Source organism: Mirounga angustirostris, unplaced genomic scaffold (genome assembly GCF_029215605.1).
Source record: "Mirounga angustirostris isolate CCGP_5_RB_7025 unplaced genomic scaffold, mMirAng1.0.hap1 SCAF_9, whole genome shotgun sequence".
Classification (NCBI taxonomy): Eukaryota; Metazoa; Chordata; class Mammalia; order Carnivora; family Phocidae; genus Mirounga; species Mirounga angustirostris.
The window spans coordinates 104,053,592-104,064,045 of record NW_026991717.1 but is presented as its reverse complement, the minus strand read 5'-3'; positions in this window follow the sequence as shown (position 1 = coordinate 104,064,045).

The window sequence follows — 10,454 nt, the reverse complement described above, 5'->3', positions numbered from 1 at the left end:
GGAAGGAAAGAAAGAAAGAAAGAAAGAAAGAAAGAAAGAAAGAAAGAAAGAAAGAAAGAAAGAAAGAAAGAAAGAAAGAAAGAAAGAAAGAAAGAAAGAAAAAAGCAAAGTGGGAAGCATCACAGTTCTGGACTTGAAGTGGTATTACAAAGCTGTAATCATCAAGACAGTATGGTACTGGCACAAAAACAGACTCATAGATCAATGGAACAGGATAGAGAATCCAGAAATGGACCTCAACTCTATGGTCAACTAATCTTTGACAAAGCAGGAAAGAATATCCAATGGAAAAAAGACAGTCTCTTCAACAAAGGGTGTTGGGAAAACTGGAAAGCCACATGCAGAAGAATGAAATTGGACCACTTTCTTACACTATACACAAAAATAAATTTAAAATGGATGAAAGATCTAGGACGCCTGGGTGGCTCAGTTGGTTAAGTGACTGCCTTCCGCTCAGGTCATGATCCCGGAGTCCTGGGATCGAGTCCCACATCAGGCTCCCGGCTCAGCAGGGAGCCTGCTTCTCCCTCTAACCCTCTCCCCTCTCATGCTGTTTCTCTCCCACTCGCTCTCTAATAAATAAATAAATAAATAAAATCTTAAAAAAAAATAATAAAATGGATGAAAGATCTAAATGTGAGACAGGAAACCATCAAAATCCTAGAGGAGAACACAGGCAGTAACCTCTTTGATCTTGGTCTCAGCAACTTCTTACTAGACACGTCGCTGGGACAAGGGTAACAAAAGCAAAAATGAACAATCGGGACTTCATCAAGATAAAAGCCTTCTGCACAGTGAAGGAAACAATCAACAAAACTAAAAGGCAGCCTATGGAATGGGAGAAGATATTTGCAAATGACATACTTGATAAAAGGTTAGTATCCAAAATCCATAAAGAACTTATCAAACTCAACACTCAGAAAACAAATAATCCAGTTAAGAAATAGGCAGAAGAAGACATCCAGATGGCTAACAAACACATGAAGAGATGCTCAACATCATTCATCATCAAGGAAATACAAATCAAAACCAGAATGAGATACCATCTCACACCTATCAGAATGACTAAAATTAACAACCCAGGAAACAACAGTGTTGGTGAGGATGCAGAAAAAGGGGAACTCTTTTGCACTGTTGGTGGGAATGAAAACTGGTGCAGCCACTCTGGAAAACTATATGGAGGTTCCTCAAAAAGTTAAAAACAGAACTACGCTATAACCCAGCAATTGCACTACTAGGTATTTACCCAAAGAATACAAAAGTACAGATTCAAAGGGGTACACACACCCCCATGTTTATAGCAGCATTACCAACAATAGCCAAACTATGGAAAGAGCCCAAGTGTCCATTGACTAATGAATGGATAAAGAAGATGTGGTGTGTGTATATATATATATACACACACACACATACATACACACATACAGATACAGATACACACACACACAATGGAATATTACTTAGGCATCAAAAAGAATGAAATTTTGCCATTTGCAACAACTTGGATGGAACTAGAGTGTATTATGCTAAGTGAAATAAGTCAGAGATACAAATACCATATGGTTTCACTCATATGTGGAATTTAAGAAACAAAACAGATGAACATAGGGGAAGGGAAGGAAAAATAAGATAAAAATAGAGAGGGAGGCAAACCATGAGAGACTAGAGAACAAACTGATAGAGAACAAACTGAGGGTTGCTGGAGGGGAGGTATGTGGGGGGATGGGTATATGGGTGATGGGCATTAAGGAGGGCGCTTGTTGGGATGAGCACTGGGTGTTACATGTAATGATGAATCACTAAATTCTACCCCTGAAACCAATACTATACTATATGTTAACTAACTTGAGTTCAAATAAAAGCTTGGAAGAAAGAAAGAAAAAATGAAGTAGAAGTCCTTGGCTTTGAAAAAAAACAAAACAAAAACAATGCACCTGGTGAGACCACCCCTTCCTAAGCTTTAACTCTTATCAGGACTGGAGCTATGGCTACAGAAAGGGACTCTATACAGATGCAGATGTGGCACAGAACAACTCCAGGGCTGCCATTCATGCTAGTCTCTGTAAATGGTGCCCCTGGAGTTGGGTCATGCACAACCTTCAGGCTGTATGTGATGGCCCTGGCTACAGAATGTGACATGCTTCCAGGAAGATAAACTGCCTGTCCACTTCTTGGGGAAGATCTCCACTCCCACCTCTTCAACATTCTTCATATGACTCTTCCAAGATTCCTAACAGACTGGTCTCAAGAAGGATACTATGATTAAATTGTTTGCCCATCTCCCCTAAAATTAAGAAAGAATTAGAAGATTAGAAAACTAAGAAACCATTAGAATGAATTCCATCTTTCGTTGATTTCCTAAATCCCTGCACTCCTCCAATTTTGACTCTATAAGAACTTCTGAGTTCATTCCTCATCACTCTGACCCTTACGTGGTAGAATGCCTTATTGAGACCTGATTAGGACACCAGCTAAGGGCAATATCTGGGGGGGTTAGAGTTGCTGTCCAAATGTTGAAACAATGCTCTCAAGTTGAGAGCAAGTAATTTATTTGGGAGGTGAACTCAGAAATGTTGGTAAGGGGGGTGAGGAAAAGAGACTGAGAAGTGAAAGAAGACCATCAAGGATGCCTTTTTCAGCATATTAATATTGTGGCCAACTGGGGCTCAGTACCACTGAGGATCTTGGGAGGCAGTATTGGATATGTATCAGAGTCATCCTCTTTGAGGGGCTAGGAAGCTGGAGAAGTTTTTCACTAGCTCCCCAGTTCTTTGTTTTCTGGCTGCTTTCAGGGACATTAACCCTTTGACACTTCTGCCTTGCCCTTTGTATGGCTGGTCTTGCTCCCAAAGTCAGATAAAAACCCTCAGACTTTTACTACAGAGAGAGAGGTAGGTACTTGGGCAAGTACCAATAATGTCTGCTCCAGAGGTCATCCATGCCTGCATTTTTCAGGTATGTGAGCTGATAAATTTCTTATTTTTGTTTAAGAAAATTTGAGGTGGGGTTATATTTTTAGCCGAATGAATTCTGACTGATCTGAATAGCAGACATATATAATGCATACCTACATATGCTATAAAATTGTGAGAAATACTAAGATGAATGTGATGCAGCACCCATATCAAACATAATAACTCCATGACTAATAACACTTAGCATTTCTTCATAGTTATGGTATGAATTTAGTGGCCATCTGCTATACATTGGTCCCTATGCTAGTCATTTACATAGTACTAAAAATAGTTACATTTTATTGAGCCCTTAACTTGAGCCAAGATTGTAAATTATATTATTTTGGTTAATATGTATGTTATTTTATTTGGCAAGGGAGGAATTAGGTTGCCAATAAACTGACCTTGAGATGGGGAGATTACTCTGGATTATCAGGGTGGGCACGATATATTCATGAGGGTCCTTTTAAATAAAAGAGGGGGGTAGAAGAGTCGGAGTCAGGGAAATTTGAAGATGCTACACTGCTGACTTTGAAGATGAAGGAAGAGGCGCAAGCCAAGAAATGCAGACAGTCTCTATAAATTGGAGAAGACAAGGAAATGGATAACTCCCTAATGCCTCCAGAAAGAATATAGCCCTGCTGACACCTTGCCTTGCGCTCAGTGAGACCCACTTTGAATTTATGACCGCCAGAAGTGTAATCATAAATTTGTGTTCTAAGCCCTTAAGGTTGTGGTAATTTGTTACAGCAGCCATGGGAAACAAATCCATTGTAACCAAGGGGAGGGGGACTATCTGTAGAACTAGCTATTCAAGGCTCCAGAAGTCATTGTGGTGTTGATATGAGATCACTTAGAAGGGTTCTGCATTACCACTCATATGCTGAAAGAGTATTGCCTAAGCACACCACGAAAAATGAAGATAAGGAAAACTACCCACTTAAAGGTAGGACTGCTTAAAGATGTTCTCTTTGAGTGGAAGCTTAGCCTGGTGAGTTACAGCCTAGTTTTGGGCGAAGACTTGCCTGGAGATTGTTTTCTCCTAATAGTATAATGTTTCTTGACAAATCACTGGATGTGTATTCCTTCTTATTACTCTTACAGTGAATCTTAGAATTTTTTCTTTTTTTCCTTATTCATAGAATACAATAAAAATAAAGTAGGATCTGATAAATCCTATTTTACTTGGGTCTCTTTTCTTCTTGAAGTCTAATACTATTCTTTGAACACAGACTAGCAAACAATGTACTCATACCAAAAATCTGGAAAAAATGTTACTATTTTTATAATTTTAACGGAAGTTAAAATATCTGTATATAGAGAGATTAAATTTCTGGTCCTTTGAAGAATATCTATCATTTCTATATTGGTTCATTTGTTATTTCAAAGTATGTACTCCAACTGTTATATTGACTTTAATATATATCTATCTGAGGAAATGTTTCTAATTGTTCCATGACACTTCCAAAATATAATTTTACTTTGTAAATCAAATAATGACAAAGCTATTCCACAATGCCAAGGGCTTGTAGTGTTGAGATATGATTCAGTCTTTTTTTTTTTATTTTATCTGATTCAGTTTCTGATGGAAGAGATTGGTAAGGAGGTAGGTTTGAAACAGCTGTATAAAAAATCAAGGCTATCTCCAAAGAATTTCTCTGAGAATCAGGACAATCATTTGTTGCTGTTGTCCATGGACATCTCAGCTCTTTCCATAGTTTGGCTATTGTGGACATCGCTGCTATAAACATTGGGGTGCAGGTACCCCTTAGGATCACTACATTTGTATCTTTGGGGTAAATCCCTAGTAGTGCAATTCCTGGGTCATAGGGAAGCTCTATTTTTAACTTTTTGAGGAACCTCCATACTGTTTTCCAGAGTGGCTGCACCAGCTTGCATTCCCACCAACAGTGTAAGAGGGTTCCCCTTTCTCTGCATGCTCGCCAACATCTGTTGTTTCCTGAGTTGTTAATTTTAGCCATTCTGACTGGTATGAGGTGGTATCTCATTGTGGTTTTGATTTGTATTTCCCTGATGCTGAGTGATGTTGAGCATTTTTTCATATGTCTGTTGGCCACTTGTATGATTTCTTTGGAGAAATGCAGGACAATCATTTGGCTGCATTGTCAGGTCCCATGTTAGAGTCAGGTCTCATCAAGAATAATGGCTGTTTTTTCTACTCAATAAGTAGCTTTTAATTCCTTCATGCTAAGCAGCACGGAGAACAGGAAATGAGGATTAGAAAAAGACCTCAGGGTAGAAAATCCATCCAAATTCATCTGGATTGGGCAAACTAACTAATAATCCATATTTTTGAACGTACAGAAACATTGCTCAAGAATAAGCTATCCTGGACTCATCTGCCTCTAACTGCCAGCGTATGAGTGATTAAACAGTGGTATTTGAACGAAGTCCCTTCTCTACTCTTACTTTGACTAACATGCCCCAGAAATAAATTTTTCCCCTTATATTTTCACAGACAAGGATACTTTGTGTCAGGATACAACTGGAGTTCAAATTTCATTTTGCTTTGTGTGAATATTTTGGGATTGTTTACTTCTATATATTTATTTAAGTATAAGATCACATTTTTCATTATGGGGAAGAGACCTTTCTTGTTGTTTGCCTTTTGTTTTGGGGAAGGAGACAAGCAATCTGGCTTCCTGTGCCTCTTGTTCCATTTTTCTCTAGTTATCTAACAGAGATGGTTGCTTCCCAGTCTATAGGTACATATAACTGATTGCTTTTGTGAGCTACTGCTTGATGGGGTCGAATATATTTCAAGCTTTGGAGACAGACATTCAGGAGGAGTTGAAAAATTCCTTTTTGGAGGCCAGAGAAGCTTTCATGAGTAACTATGCCAACATAACTCCAGAAGAGCTTGAAATCTTTTTGCAGGTAAGAGATAAAGAGGTTTTGTTTTGAGAGTTATAAATTTGCCAGTTGTATGAAAGACAGCTGTAGATAAAAGATTTTATAGAATGCCTTCCTGTGTGTTTTACCTAAACTTGCATAAATAATAGCACTAGTTTACTGTCCTCTGAAGAGAGAGGGAAAAGAGATAAGCCCTTCTAGTGGTAGGAGACATAAAGAAAACAGTAAGAGAATGCAAAGGGGGTAAGACAGATACAGGGAAGAGGAAAAGTTACAGAGCAGATACATCAAGGGCAGAGGAACTCTGTAAGATATCCTGAGGGTCAGGAAAGAATAACTAGTACTGGACCAACTCTTCCATTGACAACAATTATCAAAGCAAAATAAAACAAATATTGCAAAAATAACTGTGTGAAAACACAGGAGTATAGGCAAAGCAGGTCGGACCCAAAAGGGGAATGACCATTTAAAGCAAGCGCATGAGCGAAGTTCCACATTTACTTGTCTTCTGCTCTGTGAGTTACTTCCCAGTTGACTTGGTGAGGGCAGTAAGTCTTGGCAGAGAGCCGTAGCCTTACGAGGCTGAAGTGACCAGTCAGAACGTGGGGCTCTAACAGTGCTTGCAATTTGAGAAGAAAATCCCAGAGAGGAGGAATCCTCAAAGTAAGAAAGCTCACAAATACCACATCTACTATGAATTCCTCTCAGGCTGTTGGCCACCTCCTCAGTCGTACATGTGCAGAGTAAGGCCTCAGAAAAACAAATGAAAGCAGTGTCTGTGATTCCAAAGAGCTGTGTGAAGACTTGAGCAGCCATCTGTTCCCCGGGGAGATGCAAGTTGGAGTTCAAGGCTCACCAAGTTTGAGGGGATTTGGGAAACACCCCGAGTTGTCTGTTGAGATCCCAGAAACACCACATCCTATAAGGAAAACTGAAGATACAGCAAGCTCTAACAAAGTATAAAATCAACTCTCAACAGGATTCAAGTGATCGGCTGGTATTCCATCTGCCTGCCAAATAAACCCCAAACCCTCTTTTTTAAGGAAGATAACATCATCCAGAGTCTCTCCACAAATTTTCATATACAATGGCCGGCAGCCAATTAGAAATTAGGAAATATGATTAAAAATAGGAACAACTGACTGGAAACTAACTGAACCACAAGCATTAGAGACTCACCAATGATTTGATACAGAGTTATCACCTAAAGACTTTAAAATAAGTATGGTTAATAGTTTAAGAAAATCTAGGAAAAGATAGAAAATTTTAGTTAATATCTGGAATTCTTAAAGAAGCATCAAACCAGTATTATAGAGATGGAAAACAGATTAGTGGTTAAGAGAAGTTAAGGCTGGGGTGGTGGTGGTAGCTGTGTGACTATCAAGGGGGAGCATGAGGGAGAGTTTTGTGTTTTGTCAACAGAATAGCTCTGTATCTTGGTTTTAGTGGTGATTACATAAATCATTATGTGCTCTTTAAAAATAAAAGCTTTATTGAGATACTGTTCACCTACTCCTACAATTCACTTACTTAAAATTCACAGTTCAGTGGTTTTTAGGATATTCAGAGTTGTGTAATCATTTTATGTTATTTTTGTCTGGTTTTGCTATTGGTCAGGCAAGTCTTAAGGAGAGCATTGGGCACAAAACCTCCCCTTACCTTTCTCCCTCCCTTCCTTCCTTTAATAACTACTATGTGTATCTACCTGCCCCGTGTCTAATGAAGGATGCTGAACTTGAAGTACCTCTGGGAATTTTATGTGAAAAGCAGCATTCATCCCTATGGCAGATTGTGTCTATTTTTTCTTTTGAGTTTGGGCTTTTTGTCTCTGTTTCTTTAGTAATCAGTTTCATTTCTTTTATGTCTTTTGGAAATACTTCACAATTTAGATTTAACTATGATTCTTGCTTTTCAGTGTTATGTTTTATTATTTTGTATTGAATGCTTTTAGTGTTATTTTAATGGAGTTTTAGGAAAGTAGGCAAGAAAAAAGAGCCCGCTGCACTACTTAAAATTACATGTAGCCCTGGGCACCTGGGTGGCTCAGTTGGTTAAGCGACTGCCTTCGGCTCAGGTCATGATCCTGGAGTCCCGGGATCGAGTCCCGCATCGGGCTCCCTGCTCGGGGAGGAGCCTGCTTCTCCCTCTAACCCTCCCCCCTCTCATGTACTCTCTCTCTCTCTCATTCCCGCTCTCTCAAATAAATAAATCTTTAAAAAAAAAATTACATGTAGCCCTAATGTCATCTTTATGCCATAATTTATTGTATACTATTTACAAGTGATTATGGTGTTCACCATTTCAACCAGCAATCCACACACGCCCCTCCTATAGAGTCACTCAAAAACATGGCCATAGTTAAAATTTCTTTACAGTCTGGCCTCATCTTACATGACCTATCAGCAGCATTTACCACTGGTGATCCCTCTCTCCTTTTTGATATACCTTCTTCACATGGCTTCCAGGATACCACATCTAACCTGATTTGCCTCATGTTTCATCTGTTTTTTCTTCTGAGTTGAATTTGCTGGCTCCATTCTTCTCAATAATATTGAAGACCTCCTGGATGCAGTCCTCAGAACTTTTCTCTTTTCTATTTATTCTCATTTCTTTTGTGGTTCATCTCTCTCATGGCTTTAAATACCATGTATGTGCCAAAAACTCTCCAATTTTTATCTCCAGCTGAGGCCTTTCCCACAAATTCCAGGCTGTGAATCCACTTGCCTATTTGAAATCTCCCCTTGGATGTCTAACAAAGTGTTCAGGCTCATCATTTCCAAAAATGAGCACCTACTCTTTTCCTTTCAAAAGGAGAATTTGCCACCCACCCCAGTCACCACTGCCTTCCTCACCTCAGTTGATGGCAACTCCATTCTTTTGACTGCTCAGGTGAAAGGTCTGGTAGTCATCCTTGACTATGCTCTTCCTCTTAGTTGTAATCTCTCAGGAAAACCTGCTGGCTGGGCCTCTGAAACATATCAGATTCTCACTGCTTCTCACCCCCACTTGGTCTCACTGAGCCACCATTTGGTCTCTTCTGGAGCTTCTGGAGTTCTGCAATATTCTCCTAATAGACCTGGTTCTGACTTGGTTCTCCATATTCTTTTCAAAATAACAGCAGCCAAGTGATCCTTCTGGTATCCCTTTGGTAGGTAAGTCATCCCTGCTCAAAACTTTCAGTGATTCTCCCCATTTCTGTCAGATTGAAAGGTAAACCTCTTTAATCTTACATGATTTGGTCATCCTTCTCTATTTACTCTTCTATTACTCTGCCCTCAACTTTGCTCTAGTCACAACGCTTGGTCTCTAGAATAGCCCAGGCTCTTACCTTTGATCTGGTTGTTTCCTCTGCTTGGAATGTTCTTTTCTCAAATATTTGGCTAACTTTTTCATTGCTTTGAAGTCCTGGCCCAAATCTTATCTCCTCAATGAGGCTTTCCCTGTCCCACCTTATTGTGCTCTTACCTCTTATCACCTCCTAACAGATTAGACAATACTTATGTTTATTATCCGCTGATGGAATCTAAATTCCACAGTGGTGCTTTGCTTTTCATATTGCTTTAAGGGAAAGGTCATATATTTCATCAAGCTCATGCTTACTTCTTTCTGTTCTGTGTTACTTTGTAGGCACTGATTTTTTTCTGTAAAAAACGGAATAATTCCCTTAAATGAAATTCTTTGAGTTGGAATTTTAAGAATTCTTTTTCATTTGTGACATCCACATTAAGCACAATAGGTGAGTAAGGTGCTTTATTTTTAGTTTAATTTCGTTTTATTTTTTATTTAGAATGCCAAGTATTTAAATTATTATAGCATGGAACTTTGTCTACATAAGTCATAACCCCTTCAACCTGCAAATTCAGAACCCGCTTTTATTTTTAAGATGATATTTCACCACTACATGCAGCTTCCCCTTTATTTGTGATTTTAGATCACTTGTGTCTTCCATAACAAATTTGATGTGCCTTTTCTCTTTAGCGGAGGTGGTCTTGGCAATGGCATTTCCATCTAGTCTTCCAACATACGAGTGAGATAAGTAGCAAAGCAAGAACCAGTCAGACTTTCCAGGACTCCGGATAGAACTAAGATGTCTACAAGTTTCTTTGGAATTCAGCTAGAAGGATTTGGAATTGGCTAGAGAATTTTGTGATTTTAAAAGAAAGAAGTTACCATAGGTTTCTGCTAAATTTTAGACAATTCTGTGATATTTTAATTTAAACTAAGAGCAACTGCCAGGGTTTACAAAAAGAATAAACATAACTTAAGAGAGCCATTGCCAAAGACCCTCAGGAGATTCCTGGGAAATACCAGTTTAGACTGCCAGAGGCCTCTGGCACTGCTGTGGAATTTTCCTTCTCATGAGACTAGAGAAGGTTAATAAATGATGACTGTTATTCTCAGTATGGCATGCTCAGATATATTTCCTTTACTAAAAATAGGATGCATATTTATAGTTATGGAGAATGCAATGCCTGCAAATTCTCAGCAAAATCATATGTTTAGAAACCATTCTCACTTGCTTATTATATTTCAATAAAAGAATTGAGAGAATCGTGGACTTTTAGGGTCCCATATGTTGGGATTGGATGTCACCGTGATCTATGGTTTCTGCCCCGAGGATAATAA